This window comes from Mus caroli, unplaced genomic scaffold, assembly GCF_978045245.1.
Source record: "Mus caroli unplaced genomic scaffold, Mus_caroli_1 scaffold_17, whole genome shotgun sequence".
NCBI classification, from domain to species: domain Eukaryota; kingdom Metazoa; phylum Chordata; class Mammalia; order Rodentia; family Muridae; genus Mus; species Mus caroli.
Genome location: NW_028227272.1, coordinates 81222005 through 81236960, shown reverse-complemented (window position 1 = coordinate 81236960; position 14956 = coordinate 81222005). Strand labels below are relative to the sequence as shown.

At 38.0% G+C, this 14956-nt stretch overlaps 1 long non-coding RNA gene across 1 annotated transcript in view; it reads right to left on the bottom strand.

The window, feature by feature from the left end:
- The window catches only part of LOC110311176 (uncharacterized), a 66192-nt gene extending 53858 nt beyond the window's left edge, over window positions 1-12334 (bottom strand). The window contains exons 1-2 of the long non-coding RNA XR_002379928.2: window positions 12276-12334; window positions 186-279 (exon numbers count right to left, since the gene is read on the bottom strand). This is a non-coding gene — a long non-coding RNA (uncharacterized LOC110311176). The remainder of the gene's footprint in view (window positions 1-185; window positions 280-12275) is intronic.
- Window positions 12335-14956: the final 2622 nt, after the last annotated feature.

Sequence of the window (14956 nt, the reverse complement as noted above, 5' to 3'; positions counted from 1 at the left end):
CAGCTAGAAAAGCTTGAATGTGTGTTTCAAACATGGATGAGAAGTTTGGTATTTTGATTTTAGGTATGTTTGAAGTCTTGGAGTATCTCCAATGTATAAGAGAGGAAACTTCAAAATTATACAAAGGGAATACTTGAAAATCAAAAGGGTACTATGAAAATATGGATCAGAAAACTGCTACTTACATGTAAAATATATATAGGTGAGCTGGGAATCTAGTTCAGTGGTAGTGACTTGCCTAACGTTGAAACCCTAGACTCGGTTCTTAGCAATGTAAATCTGTAAAAATAAAATACATTTCCCAAATAAGCTCATGTGACCTTGTCAAATATTGTTCTGATATTTAGTCTTCCCAAAAATAGCTTTTATCTTGACACTTATAGCATGAGTTCAGTTATGTGTGCATTCTCTGTAAATAATCAGCCACAGGATTTAAGGCCCATTGTTCAAGTTGAGGTGTATTTTTATGGCGACTTATAAAATAAAATACTTATCTTGTTCGTTCTAAAACTGAAGATAGATGTTTTAGTATAATATATTCTGATTATGGTTTCCCATCCTCCAGGCTCTCCCCAACCCTCACTGCTTCCACATCACCCAAATCCACACTCGTTCTTTCTCTGTCTTTTCATGAGATATGAAATGCATCTAAAAATGACAACAAAATAAATTACATAAAACAAAACCCAAAACACCAGATTAGGATAAAATAACTAGAAGAAAAAGAGCCAAAGAAAAGATGAAGCAACATATGTAGATGTGGAGACTCACATGATCACTCACATAGAAATCCCATAAAAACACTCTATACTGGGGCTGGAGAGATAGCTCAGTGGCTAAGAGCACTGATTGCTATTCTAGAGGTCCTGGGTTCAATCCTACAACCATATGAAGGCTCACAACCATCTATTATGGGACCTGATGCCCTCTTCTAGTATGTTAGAAGACAACCCAGTCATATAAATAAAATAAACCTTTAAAAACAAAATAAAACAAAAACTCAATACATACCCAAAAAAGTTAAAAAAAAAGAAAACAGCCCTGACAAAGCATTATGAGACAAACTGCTTCAAAACAATGTCATTGAATATGGATTGTGTTGGACTTTTAAGAATTTGAGTATGATTTTCTTTTTAAAACTTTCTAAACTTTATTACTAAAAATACTTGCAAATAAAAAAAAATCACACCCTGAAATCAGCTAGACCCAAAGTCTGTCCAAGTCAATGAACTTCTACAAAGTTGGAATAGGCATTCAAAATAAAATGAAATACTTCTATATTGGGTGACTAATCCCAAAAGAACTGTTAGAGGAAAGTTACTGAGTCCAGAGAAACAATTATTATGGTCTATGTATTTTTCACGGTAGTGATATAAGCTCCAAAGATGAACCATGATATTTGGTGCTGTCACATTCAATTCAGGGCAATCAGATTATAGCTGATGTAATTTAGATGTTTAGAGGTAGAGAATCCGTGATAGTAAAACACAATATGTGTGGCTCCCTAAATGGAAAGCTTTTTAGGAAATGACCTTTTTTAAGTGGGGAGGAGATTTTCAACTTGATCATGCCAGCAACCTGTCAGTTATAAACTCATTTTTAAAAAAATGACACTGAAGTTTGGATTTGGTCTGAAGTAGTTGAGGACAGATAATTTATTTTCCTGCTAGAGTGCCATGGTTCACTCTAGAAGTATCTTTTCAATACTTCAGAGCTTCATGACTGCTTTTTCTTCTTTCATAGGTAGTAGGCATCATAACGTGAGCATCACAGCTTCCCAGCTTTAAAAACAGGAAAGGGCACGGAAGTCCCAGTTATGCACAGTGGCACAAAAATTAAATTCTAGATGTGACTTGAGTCTCCTGATTACTTCCAACATCCATTTTTTCTTTCTTTTTTTTCCACTTCATTTCTTTATTAGATATTTTCTTCCTTTACATTTCAAATGCTATCCCCAAAGCTCCCTATATCCTCCCCCTGCTCTGCTCCCCAACCACTCCCGCTTCCTGGCCCTGGCATTCCCCTGTACTCGGGCATATGGTCTTCACAAGAACAAGGGCCTCTCCTCCCATTGATGGAATATACAGCAATTCCTCTCTTGGGCATATACCCAGAAGATGTTCCAACCTGTAATAAGGACACATGGTCCCCTATGTTCATAGCAGCCTTATTTATAATAGCCAGAAGCTAGAAAGAACTCAGATGTCCCTCAACAAAGGAATGGATACAGAAAATGAGGTACATTTACACAATGGAGTACTACTCAGCAATCAAAAATAATTGAATTCATGAAATTCTTAGGCAAATGGATGGGTCTGGAGGATATCATCCTGAGTGAGTTAACCCAATCACAAAAGAACACACATGATATGCACTCACTGATAAGTGGATATTAGCCCAGAAACTTAGAATACCCAAGATACAATTTGCAAAACACACTGAACTCAAGAAGCAGCAAGACCAAAGTGTGGATACTTTGTTCCTATTTAGAATGGGGGATAACATACTCATGGAAGGAGTTACAGAGACAAAGTTCGGGGCTGAGACGGAAGGAAGGACCATCCAAAGACTGCCCCACCCGGGGAATCTATCCCATATACAACCATCAAACCTAGACACTATTGCATATGCCAGAAAGATTTTGCTGACAGGACCCTGACATAGCTCTCTCTTGTGAGGCTATACCAGTGCCTGGCAAATACAGAAGTGGATGCTCACAGTCATCTATTGGATGGAACACAGGGCCCTCAATGAAAGAGCTAGAGAAAGTATCCAAGGAGCTAAAGGGGTCTGCAGCCCTATAGGAGGAACAACAATACGAACTAACCAGTACCCCGCCCCCAGAGCTGTGTCTCTAGTAGCAGCCTCTTTTTCTATGAGCTACATATAAACAATCTTCGTATAGAACTGGTGTTGTCTTCACAACTGTGAATGTCTAAACACCTGTTACAGACAATTTGCTATACCTAGAAAACTTCCATCTCTAGGGACAGAGTAGACACATTGATTCCAGAAGGCTGGAAGTCATCACACTGGATAATATGTCCTGTTCTCATAGGTCAGAGATGACAGGTTTGTGTTCTTTTTGTTTGTTTGTTTGTTTGGGTTTTTTTTTTTTGTTTGTGTTTGAGATAGAGTTTCTCTGAATAGCCCTAATGGTCCTGGAATTCAATTTGTAGACCAGGCTTGCCTCGAACTCAGAAATCTGCCTGCCTCTGCCTCCCAAGTTCTGGGATTAAAAGTGTGCACCACCACTGCCCAATTGTGTTCTTGTTTTGATTACATTGGGAGTGTTGCTTTAAATGGTGGTACTATTAATGGTGGAAGGTATTTTGTGAGCCAAATGCCATCCATTTGATTGACAGTTATCAAACTTGCTTAAAATTTGAGTTTTTAAATAATTATTTTACTATTTCAGTTACATATATTGTGTGTTTTGAATATTTGTGTATGAACACAGGTACCCACAGAGGCCAGGAGCATCATAAGATTTCATGCACTTGTGAGTGACATTCAAAAAAAGTGTTGGAAATAGAACTCATATTTTTTGTAAAAGCAAAATATGCTCTTGAATACCATTTGATCTCAAGGTTTATTCACCACAATGACAAGCACACACGAAGTACCAGACTCAGAATCAAGTGACAGAGAAGCTCAAATGCAAGGCTAGAAATCAGTCTGTCTGGGGCACCTGCTCCTTTCCTTTGGATCTTCTATCTCAATGCAGCCAGGGCAGCACTTTTAGTGTTCCTCTGGTTGGAGAGCAAGACAGCACAATGGTCTTCACTGTCACAGCATCAAGACTTCTGTCTGCTTGCTGCAAGCCTCTGCTTTTAATAGCTACAAGAGGCAGCCAGTTAGCGAGTTTCATTCTTGCTAACTTCATATTGGCCATATTTGTCCCTTGACTTGTTATCTGGTTGCACCAGTGTATTGCACAATTTACTGCTGGCACTACACTATAAATACCTATAATTATTTCTAGACATGTATAATAGAGGATTTTGCATAAAGTTCTATTAAGACACATATGGGTCATGGAATATTTTCCAGTCAGGACAGTTTTAGGTTGGTTTTACCTTGTGCAAACAGGAGAGTGCTTCCCTGTCGTTGGGTCACCACTTCTGCTGCCTCAAGCATCTGATCCTTCTTATTCCCATGAATGCATGTATAATCCCTAACTAGACCTTTGTCCTGGTCCATTGGGTAATCTATACCTTTGTTACCTTGTATTGCTTCTGTATTGGGAATTCCCTATTCAATCTCAGTGTAATCTTCAGTTCATGTATACATTTCATTAGTTCTTGTGCCACGTATACATTTCATTAGTTCTTATCCCTACTTGCTAGCTTAGTTTTGAGCAGACCATTAAATCTTCTGATGGCTCCTGCTGCTCTTGGCTGATAAGCCATGTGATATTCCCCTTGTATATTCATAATCTTACAAAAATGTTAACCTTACTCCCTGTGAAATGCTTTCTTGATCAGATTGTATAATATTTGGGGTCCCATAATGGGAAATACTGCCCTATAATGTGAGTATGGTTAAAGACTGGTTTGGATGTGGTCTGTTTTTGGCCGATCCTAATCTGGTGCATATATCTACCAAGGTACATGGCATACACTCCTTCCTATTGTTTTAATGGTCCTGTAAAGTTTATTGGTAAGTTATGATTTAAACCAAGCCTCTGTCCTTTGTTTCCCTTATAATTGTGTGTGAACCTAGTTTCATATCTTCAGCAATGCTTGCATTGGTTTATTTCATCCTTAATCCTGTTTCAAATCACCTGTAAATTTCTGCCCGAAAACCACTGAAATGTAGTGTGTGTTCCTGCATGTCCGAGGATCTCAGGTACTTTTAATATTTCTTTGGTAGTAATCTCTGTCTCCAATGTCTAGTCACTATAGGCTTCCATTTTGCTTTAATCCTTAGCTTGCTGCCTATCTGTTCTGCCTTCCAATTTCATTTTAAGGTAATTGCTAGGGTGGCTAATTTGTGTACTGTATCAATATGTCTATATTCATCACCTTTTTTTGTTAGCATGGGCATGCATGCGATATATATATGCCTTAACTTCTTTGAGCATATTATATAATTCTGTCCAAAATTCTTTGGGCCATATATCCTTGCCATTAATTTCCCGATAATTCAACTTTCCATTTTCCCGACTGTATGGCTATACCATTGGCTACACAGCCATGTGTCGGTGAACAAATGCAGTACCTTTTGTTTTTCTTTGAGGCTTTGACTTGCTGTTAGCATGGCTGCTACTACTTCTGGATGTTGTGCAGATTTAGCTGTTTCTTCTTCTGTGATCACCATTTCATCCCCTGGTCTGTAGGCTGCCACCTTCCACAAAACCATATTCTGTTCACTGGTTTCAGAGCCATCCATAAACCAGGCATTAACCAGAGAAGGCTGGTACTCTCTTGTCCCCCAAGTGCCCTAGTGGTGCCTGTTTCTGGGGAGGGGTGGCATTTGGGATGATTGATAATCCCTGTGGAATCATAGGGCAGTCGATCTAAAGTATTGACTCTGATGCCTTTGGCACCGACCCCTTTGCAGACAAGGTACCAGAGCGAAGGAGCTCTGCTAAGTACAACTTCCATTGTAGTACTTTTCCTTCTATGGGTAGATGGGCCCATGCTTCCTCTGGTGCCTTGATCCAACCTAGGATCAGGATCGTGGTTCTGAATATTACTTCGTTGTTCTGCAGCATGCTGTGGCAAGATTTTAAGGCCTCTTATGCTTTCCACACATAGAGATAATTTGTTTTCCAACCACGGGAAGCATTTTCAATAGAAGCGTATTGGCCATTCTTTACCATTTTGTATCTGGTCCTGGTACCTTATCCTTATTGATGGCCCAACCATCATCTCTCAATACTTGTATGGTTTGGTCTACTGTGTTTTGTATATTTTCTTTTTCTCATCCTACTATCAAAGGGTCATCAACATATGAATATATAACACAATTAGGCACTGACATGACCTTATCCAATGACTATTTTAGAATGTTGTGGACTAATATTGGGATGTTTATGTATCCTTGTGGGTGTCTTAAAAATTGGTGCTATCTTCTTTGCCAAGTAAATGTGGTACATTCTCTGTTTTGTAGATGTAGTGGTGGTATGTCAAAGAACATGTGTGACAAATCTATAGTTGCCAGCCATTTTGGCTCCGCTTTCTTAAGTCCTCACGAAAATATCTTCTGTGTCTGGTAATTGTCCTGGAAGTTTAGGGGAGAATTCATTAATTCTCCTATAATATCTGTCATTTACCACTAGGTTTTAAAACTGGCCAAATTGAACTGTTGAAATAGAAGCTTTGAGTTAGTTCAATTACTCCTTCCTTTAGTATGGCTTTAATGGTTTCAGATATCTACTCACTTCCTCCTTTAACTGGGTATTATGGCATAAATGCGTGTTTAACTGTTGGTAGCTTTATAGGTTCTATTTTTACTCCTGCTAGATTACATTTTACTTTGGCAATCTTTTTAAAATTTAGGAAATTGGGGAAAATGTTTAAGATCATTGGGAAGCTTAAAATATTTTCTGTTTCACTGCAACATGCAAAATCCAAGGGGATTATTTGATCATATACCATTAATTCTAATTTACATACTAGTACTATGAATTCTTCAGGCCCTCCTTGTATAATTATTTTTTTCCTTTTTTGGTATAGTGTCTGGTAGTCCTGTGTAAATATTAACATTGCTGCTAGTGTCATCTTATTAATTTTTAGGGGCAACATGATATATGGTCTCATTGGAGATGACTTGATTCTTGTTGAAAGGTCTTCTCATAGTTGGGTGCTGGTTCTTCCTTTGTACAGGTGGCCTTCTGTTCCCTAAAAATGGATTAGGTTAATTCCTTCAAAAATCCTATTTGGTATAACCTTCTGTGTGGTTCTGTTTATAAATGAAATTCCAGGCTTTCTGCCAAAGGGTTTAATATTTGTGAATGGTCTGAAAAATCTGGGTGTTCTCAATTTAAATGGTTTTCTTCTGATATTTAATGTTACTAATTTTTCTTTGTCTAACTCCCTGTATCCATTAAAGAGATGAATTACCTGAGAAACAGTTCTGTAGTTTTGAAGTTGTCCTGCCAAACTAATTCTTATGTGTGGTGGTGTCCCCTTAATTGAACTTCTTTTGAATTGTGGTATAAATGGAGCATCCTGTGGTGTAGCTACTTTGTTATATATAAACCACAGTACTCTTAGTTTTCTCACTAGCTGAATGGCCTCTTCACCTCAAGCAGTGTCTAGGACTTGCTCTAAAGCTTCATGCACTGCTGATTTTTCTACTGTTTTCTTGATTTTCCTCATTTCCAATTCTGACAGCATTACTGTGTCTGCTCCTTTGACCAGAGCTTTACATATAGACATATCCTTCATTCCATTCTGGGAATATTCTTGTCTCAACTGACTTACATATTGAAGAGTCTATTGTCTAATTTCTATTTGTTGCTTGAGTTGTTACTGAATACACCTTGGAAGATGTCACTGGAAGGGATATGGCTGTCTTGCCTGGGCCCTGTATTAGCACAGAATCTTTAAAGGGGTTGCTTGCCCTCCTTTTCTTAGTTATATTAGTGGCTATCCTCTTGCCCATCGGTCTGTCTTTATCTATGTCCACTCTGGTTTTCATCAGTATTGCTGGAATTTCTTTACTAGATGTGTGCTCTAGCAATGGCTCTACTACTTGTGGATTTGTTAGAGGTACCTCAGTCTCACATCTTTAAGACCAGCTTTCTTTTTGACCATATTTTTTATTTGAAGCCATTTTCTCTTTGTGGGATCTGTGTCATCATGGCTTTAAAGCTACTAATTAGTTTCTTCATTCTGGTGTTGTTATATTGCTAGGGAGTACAGAGCTTTAATGGTTTTCTTTTTTATATACCACACAAAGTTAGTTTGGTGGGTGTTTCTTATTACTTTTGCCAATAATTTATCTGCCCTTCTCACCAGGTGTTTAGCTAGTCAGTTTCTCATGGGTTTCCCTAAACTTTCTGCTCTTCCTACAGTGTAGGTAGCAGTTGGCTTCAAGGTATTCATAATCAGCCTGTGATGAGGTACTTCACCACTGACTTTGGGGTGGTGGTCTCTTCTTTCATTATTTCCCTTAGAGCTCTGGTTAGTTCTACACCTGGGCATTAATTTTGTATGACCTGATGCTTATTGACAATTTAGTAAAATTTAGAATGGCCAGGACAGCTATTGTTCTCAGAAGGTCCATTTTCCTTCTCAGGATCCCACCTTGAAGGTAGAATCTTGCTGGCCACAACAACTGTGGTTAGTAGAGTAAGGTTTAGGGGTTGGGAGGAGAGATCGAGTCCAGAAACCATTTGAGCTCAAGGTTTATTCACTACAATGACAAGCATCAGTCCATAAAACACACACACACACTCACACACACACACACACACACACACACACACACACACACACACACACTACCTGACTCTGAAGCAAGCAGCAGAGAAGCTTGAAGGCAAGGCTCACAATCTATCTATGCCATGTCTCAGATGGCAGCTCCACCTTCTGGATCTTGATGCAGCCAGGGAGGCTCATTGAGTGGTCCAAGAGCAAGACAGCACAACAGTCTTCAGTGCTGCAGCATCAATACCTCTCTCTCTGCTGCTAGCCTCTGCTTTTATTAGCTACAAGTTGCAGTCACACTCTAGCCAATCAAACTTTAGCATTACATCATTACAAAATACTTCATTGTTATCTGCTACACATAGTGGGCACTTTAACATCCAACTTGGGTCTGTGCTTCTTTCTTATTTACATGCTCTCCACAGGTGTCTCTTCAGCCCCAAACTTGAGTTTTTAAAAAGTGCTTTGACTTTTTCCCTTTTGAGAATGTTAAAAATAACTTACAGTGATAGGCACAAATTGATAACAAAGTTCAGTGTTGTCAGTGAATTGTTATCTAGATGAATGTATGTTAGACAGGTTTAAGGCACATGATAATTTCTTTCTTTGAAACAAGATTTATACAAGCTATATATGGAGGATCCAGCCCTCTTGAGTATCTACTACCAATTCCTGAATTTAAGTTCATTGTAGTTAGGGAATGTTCTTTTATGTTCCTTCAGTGAAACCGTGTTTTTACTGAACTTTTATTTTCTACATTCAACTATTTCAGAAGAGTCCTATAATGTTCGTGTTCACTAAAAATAATTTTAGACAGATATTCTTAAAGTGTTTTCAGTTGAAAACAACAACAAAAAATACTATTCAAATCTTTTATATTGCATACAGCAATGACGTCTGAATTCCCTCTTTTTGTATTTTTCATCTTCCATTCTGTGTGATTGGTTTTAATGTCTACTTCTTTGACATACTGGCAAGTGGCACCCTGTGGAAGATAAACTCTGCAGCCCCCTGAGCCTAAATCCTCAGACCTATTTTCACCTACATGCAAATTGTGTTTACACCTTAGTCTTTAGCCCTTTGTCTTTGTGTTTTCTAAAAGAACATGATATGTATATGTATATATACACCTATCCTTACACACTTTAGTATATACATTTAAATATATACATGTAAATTATATAATTATGTAATATATAACAAACAACATTAATGATTACAGCAGCTTATAGGATGTGGTCCAAGTAGTCCAATAAGGACTCTTTCCTGACAGAGAGGCCAAAAACCTGGTAGTTGTTCAGCTTATGAGACTAGACGTCTCAGAAGTTTCAATCTGGTGCTGGCATCCCAGGAGTTTCTGAGAGAGTTGCTGGTCTTCAGTCTACATTGCAATTCCAAAGGAATCATTTCTAGTACCCATGATGTAGTGTATCAGTATCAAGATAGATGAACTTTCAGTGAGTATAAAAGCAAGTGAGCAAATAGCAAAGCTTCCCTTTTCCATGTCCTCTTCTCTAGGATGACCTTAGAAAATTGTTCCAGATTTAGGGTGGGTTGTCTGACCTCATATAATCCAGATTTAGAATTAATATTCCCACCTCAAATAATTCAGTCAAGAATATCCCTCACAGATGTGCTCAGTTGCTTGGGCTTCAGTCCATTCCTAATACAGTCAAACTAACAACCTTGACTAGCTCTCTTACCACCCCCATACACTTTCCGTGCTATATTTCTGATTAAAAGTTGAGTTAATTATATACTTTAATTCTATGTGCACTGACATCTTCCTTCACTTAAATTTTTATACATGGTTAAGACTTTCTGATTTAACGAATTTAAAAAAAGAGCCAATAAAGAAAAGCTCACATTAACATAAAAAACCCAAATCTTTCCTTGGAGATATTCCTTTCCCATGTGTATGCTTTTTATGTAGATATTAGTTATTTAGTAAATGAGAAACAAGCTACAGTCCATAGATCAAGAAAGGTTAAGTATGGGATTAGGGGATTAGATGGGATAAGGAGGGATAAGAAAATAGATTTTATTGTAGGAGTGGAGGTGGCAGGGGTAAAGCAGGGAGGATTAGGTGTGGAGGAATAGGGAAGGGGGGTTGAGAGAGTGAATGCAGGGTAAACAGCTAGAATTGAGAGGCATTTTTTTGGGGGGGGGAGATACAAAAACCTAGTACAATGGAAACTTCCTAACATATATGACGGTGATCCCAATGAAGTCTCCAAGTAATGGAAGACCAAGTCCTATCTCTTATCAACAAACAGAGCTTCTAGTACTGGGACTGGGCTGTATCCAATTGAGTTGCTGGACAACTATCTAGTATATTGCTATGACAAGAGATTACTCCCCACAAACTGATAACAAGACTCCATTGTTATAGGCAACGGCCACACCATTCACTGAACATGGAGAGCTAGAGTTAGTGCCTACATAGAATCTTCTTCCCTATGTTTTAGTGTCTTTGACATGAGAAGCCAAAAGAGAAATGTAAACATCATTCTATCTTAATTAAGGTTTTACTGTTGTGAACAGACACCATGACCAAAGCAACTCTTAAGGACATTTAATTGGGACTGACTTACAGGTTCAGAGGTTCAGTACATTATCATCAAGGCAGGAACATGGCAACATCCAGTCAGGCATGGTGAAGTAGCTGAGAGTTCTACATCTTTATCTGAAGGCTGAAGGCTGAAGGCTGCTAGCAGAATACTGGCTTCCAGGCAGCTAGGATGAGGGTCTTAAAACCCATACCCACAGTGACAAACCTACTTCAGCAAGGCCACACCTACTCCAACACAGCCACACTTTTAATAGTGCTACTCTTTAGGCCACTTATTTACAAACAATCACATTATCCCAGCTACAATACCTTTGATCTTCAAAGCTGTCCTGCTTATGAAATATGCTAGGGCAATAATGGCACAAAACTTTTGGGAGTAACCAACCAATGTCTAATTAGATTTTAGGTTCATTCCACAAAACGGAAACCATACCTGACACTGCTTGAGTGACTGTGACCCTGAGAGGAGATTGCCCAGGTTAAAAGATCTAGGTTAAAACCAAATACTTCTGTCTTTAAAAACTGATACAATGACTCCAAATGAGATTCTGCTATAGTCTTTGATCAGTGTATTATTCAACTATCATTAAGGAAGCTTCTTTCTGTAGCATATGGGAACAAATACAGACTTGGAGTCAGACTTTATGAAGGGAAGAGAAAAGGGGTAAGTGGGGAGGATGAGGGAGAGAGAGAGAGAGAGAGAGAGAGAGAGAGAGAGAGAGAGAGAGAGAGAGAGAGAGAAGAATAAGAACACTCATTTCTAAATGGGACATCTCTGTCAAAGCTTAGGTAACCCCACTGAAGAAGAGGCAAAAAGAGTTTAAGAGCCAGGTGAAGTGGAGGAGAGCAGAAGAGCAAGGCCTTCTAATTCAAGTGAACAAGCTGATATGAACTTAGAGACTGAAGCAGCCTGTACTGGGCCTGAGCATGTCTGTAACATGTCCTCTGCATATCTACTATGACTTTCAGTCCTTTGATATTTTTATGGGGCTTCTGAGTGTGTGAGTGAAGGGGTCTCTGACTCTTGTGACTTCTCCCAGGCTTTTTTTTTCTGTTTGTTTGATTTGCCCAACTTCAAATTGATGGTCTTTATTTTATCTAATATTTTGTTTTGTCATTTCTCAGAAGCCTGTTCTTTTCTAATGAGAGATAGAAAGATTGAATATCTCAAGGGAACGTGGAGAGGAACTGGGAGGACTACAGGGAAGGTATAATCAGGATACATTGTATTCGAAAAAATAAATTTTCAATAAGAGAGAAAAACCAATACTTAAATGTTAAACACCAAAATTGAAAACTGAAAATCTATGCTACAAACTCACTATTTTGAGGTTCAGCAGGTTGAGAAAGTCCAAGTCACTGAGAAACTGCTCACCCACCAACCAACAGCTTCTGTGTGATATTTGGGTGAGATATCTAGCTCCAGGCAGCTCCTTATGTGGACTGGTATCTAACAATGATTCCTTGTGATGTCACATGCAATGAACCAATCAAGGCCTAGCATAGCCCATAGTGCTTCCCCCCCACCCCCTTTCTAACAACCATATGACTAATTTGTCTTATGGCTATGCTAATAAATAGCTTAAAATGATCTACTTACTGGGGGAAGTGTTTAACCTCACACTTGTACAACATGGGGGTGTGTGTGGAAGATCATTGAATGGACATCAGGAGTGAGATGCAGTGGGTTACATGGCATTTGTAACCTCCCATTCCTTCAAGCACCCAAGACTCCTGGTAGGTCCCATCTTCAAGGCTTCTACAGTGTCCCCAACAACACCAACATTTGGGAACCGAGTATTCAATGTATGTGACAATAGTTCATATTCCATAACAATTCCATTTCATGTTCTCTTCCCACTTTAATAGTAGTAATAAAAGCAACAACAAAAACCTTTAAAAAATCTGTTCTTGGAACTGAATGATCATTATAAGTTGTGTTTACATTGTTATTCTTCAACTTTTCAATAGCAGTACTGTATTCTCCGAAAGATTTCTTATAACCAACTGACAGCCATAGTCTGTGATCAGGTATTGGTCCTGCTCAGGTGTCAGGTAAGATGAAGGACAGCATAGTATTCCCACATTCAGGAATTCTCTACTTTTATCACTCTGAGTATTTGTCATCTATTTTTACAAATCTCTCAATTTTTTCTATCCTTAAATCATTGGTGGATATTTGTTTTCACTTTTACTTGGTGTAGTCTAGAAATTAGGTGCTCTGCTTGTTTCAATATTTGAGCTGTTCATTGTTAGTCCCATACAAGGAAGGTGATAGATAAATTAGGCATCTTTCAAACTCATTTAGAGACTGTGGTGAACCTTCTAGTGTTCTGTCTAATTTTCTAATTTCCTTACTAATAACGTGAGTTAGGTAAGACAATACCTATTTCTAAGTACATTATTCTTTTGTTCTAAATATGAATATGTGTTTTTGTTTTTTTCATAGTTTTCATAGACTTTAAACTTTATGAAATGAAAATCATCATGGAACTTAAGGAGGATTGATTTAATTATTTTATTCATTTATATCTCAAATGTTTTGTCCCTCCTAGTTCCTCCCCCTCCACCCCCCGGGCTCTTACCCGTGACACTGCTTCCCTTCACCTCTTAGAGAGAGATCTCCTCTGAATATTCCCCCACCATGGGGCATCAAGGTTCTACAGGATCAGGCACATCCTTTCCCTCTGAGGACAGACAAGGTAGCCCTTTGCTGTATATGTGCTGTGGGCTTCAGACCAGCTCAAGGAGGTGTTATTTTATATAACAAGTTTACTAAAAATGTTCTCACAATTGGAAAAATATTTTTGCCATGGAAATATTGGTGGTTGATTTAAAATAATTAATAACCTATGATTCACAACCTTTGCATCTATAGCTATTGAGTTTATTAGTCCCCTATGAAGATGATCATCAATTTATGTCAATTGGCTTTCTATTGCTATTGAAGTTTCTTTGATGATTAGTATTGAATTTTACCTCTATAATGTCTCAAGTCACCTAAGAGATAAATAAATGTCTGGAACAGAATGGGAAATTTTATATTGTACTTGAGTCTCTAGACATTGCCTGTGAAAGATCGGCTTCATTAGGGTAGTTTAGAGAGGAAGACCTACCTTAACCTTGGGAGGTCCTAATAGGGTCTGCAACACTGGAATAAACAAAAAGGAGAAAGGCAATTGAACATAAGCTTTCCTCACAATTTTTGGGAACGTATATGAGGAAAACATATGTGAGGAACATAATACGATCAGCTGCTTTTCTACTATCATCATGACTTGTATCATAGAACTGTGAGCCAAAATAGTCCCTTCCCTCCTTAACTTGCTTCTGGCATGTGTATTGTTTCAGTGACAAGATACATATATAATGCATTACCTGAGACATTCATCTTAGAAGGCAAAAATGTTTACTTTGGCTTATTATTTTAGAGATTTCAGCCCATGTTCACTGAACCTTCTTTATTTGTGTCCATGTTGATGAATTACACCACATCTTGGCAGAGCACATTGCAGAGGTCAGCTCACCCCTTCATGGTACTCAGGGAGCAAAATGGTTCAACATGGATGATTTTTTAAAAATTTTAATGCTTCAATGATTTCTTTGTTACTATCTACCTTTGTGATTAGACCATAAACTTTAAAAAGAAAATTTCCTTGACTTTTAACACCAGTTCTAATCCCAATTGTTACCAGAATTATTCAACAAGTGTTCAGGCAATATATAGACAAATAACAAATGGATATATATAATTTCATGAATATTTTTATCTATATGACACACATGCTATATATAAACAGTATATGTTTAATCAAGCAATGGTTACATGCAAAATTTGAGCTTTTTCATTTTAATTCATTAAAACATTCTAGTCATGAACAACTAATAGGTTGTAACCTGTAGTTTCTAAAACACTGTTATGACTGCTCTGTTGATGTGAAAATTGTTCCTAATTCATGATATTTTTAGTAATTACATTAATTAAGAGACAGTCACATCTCTG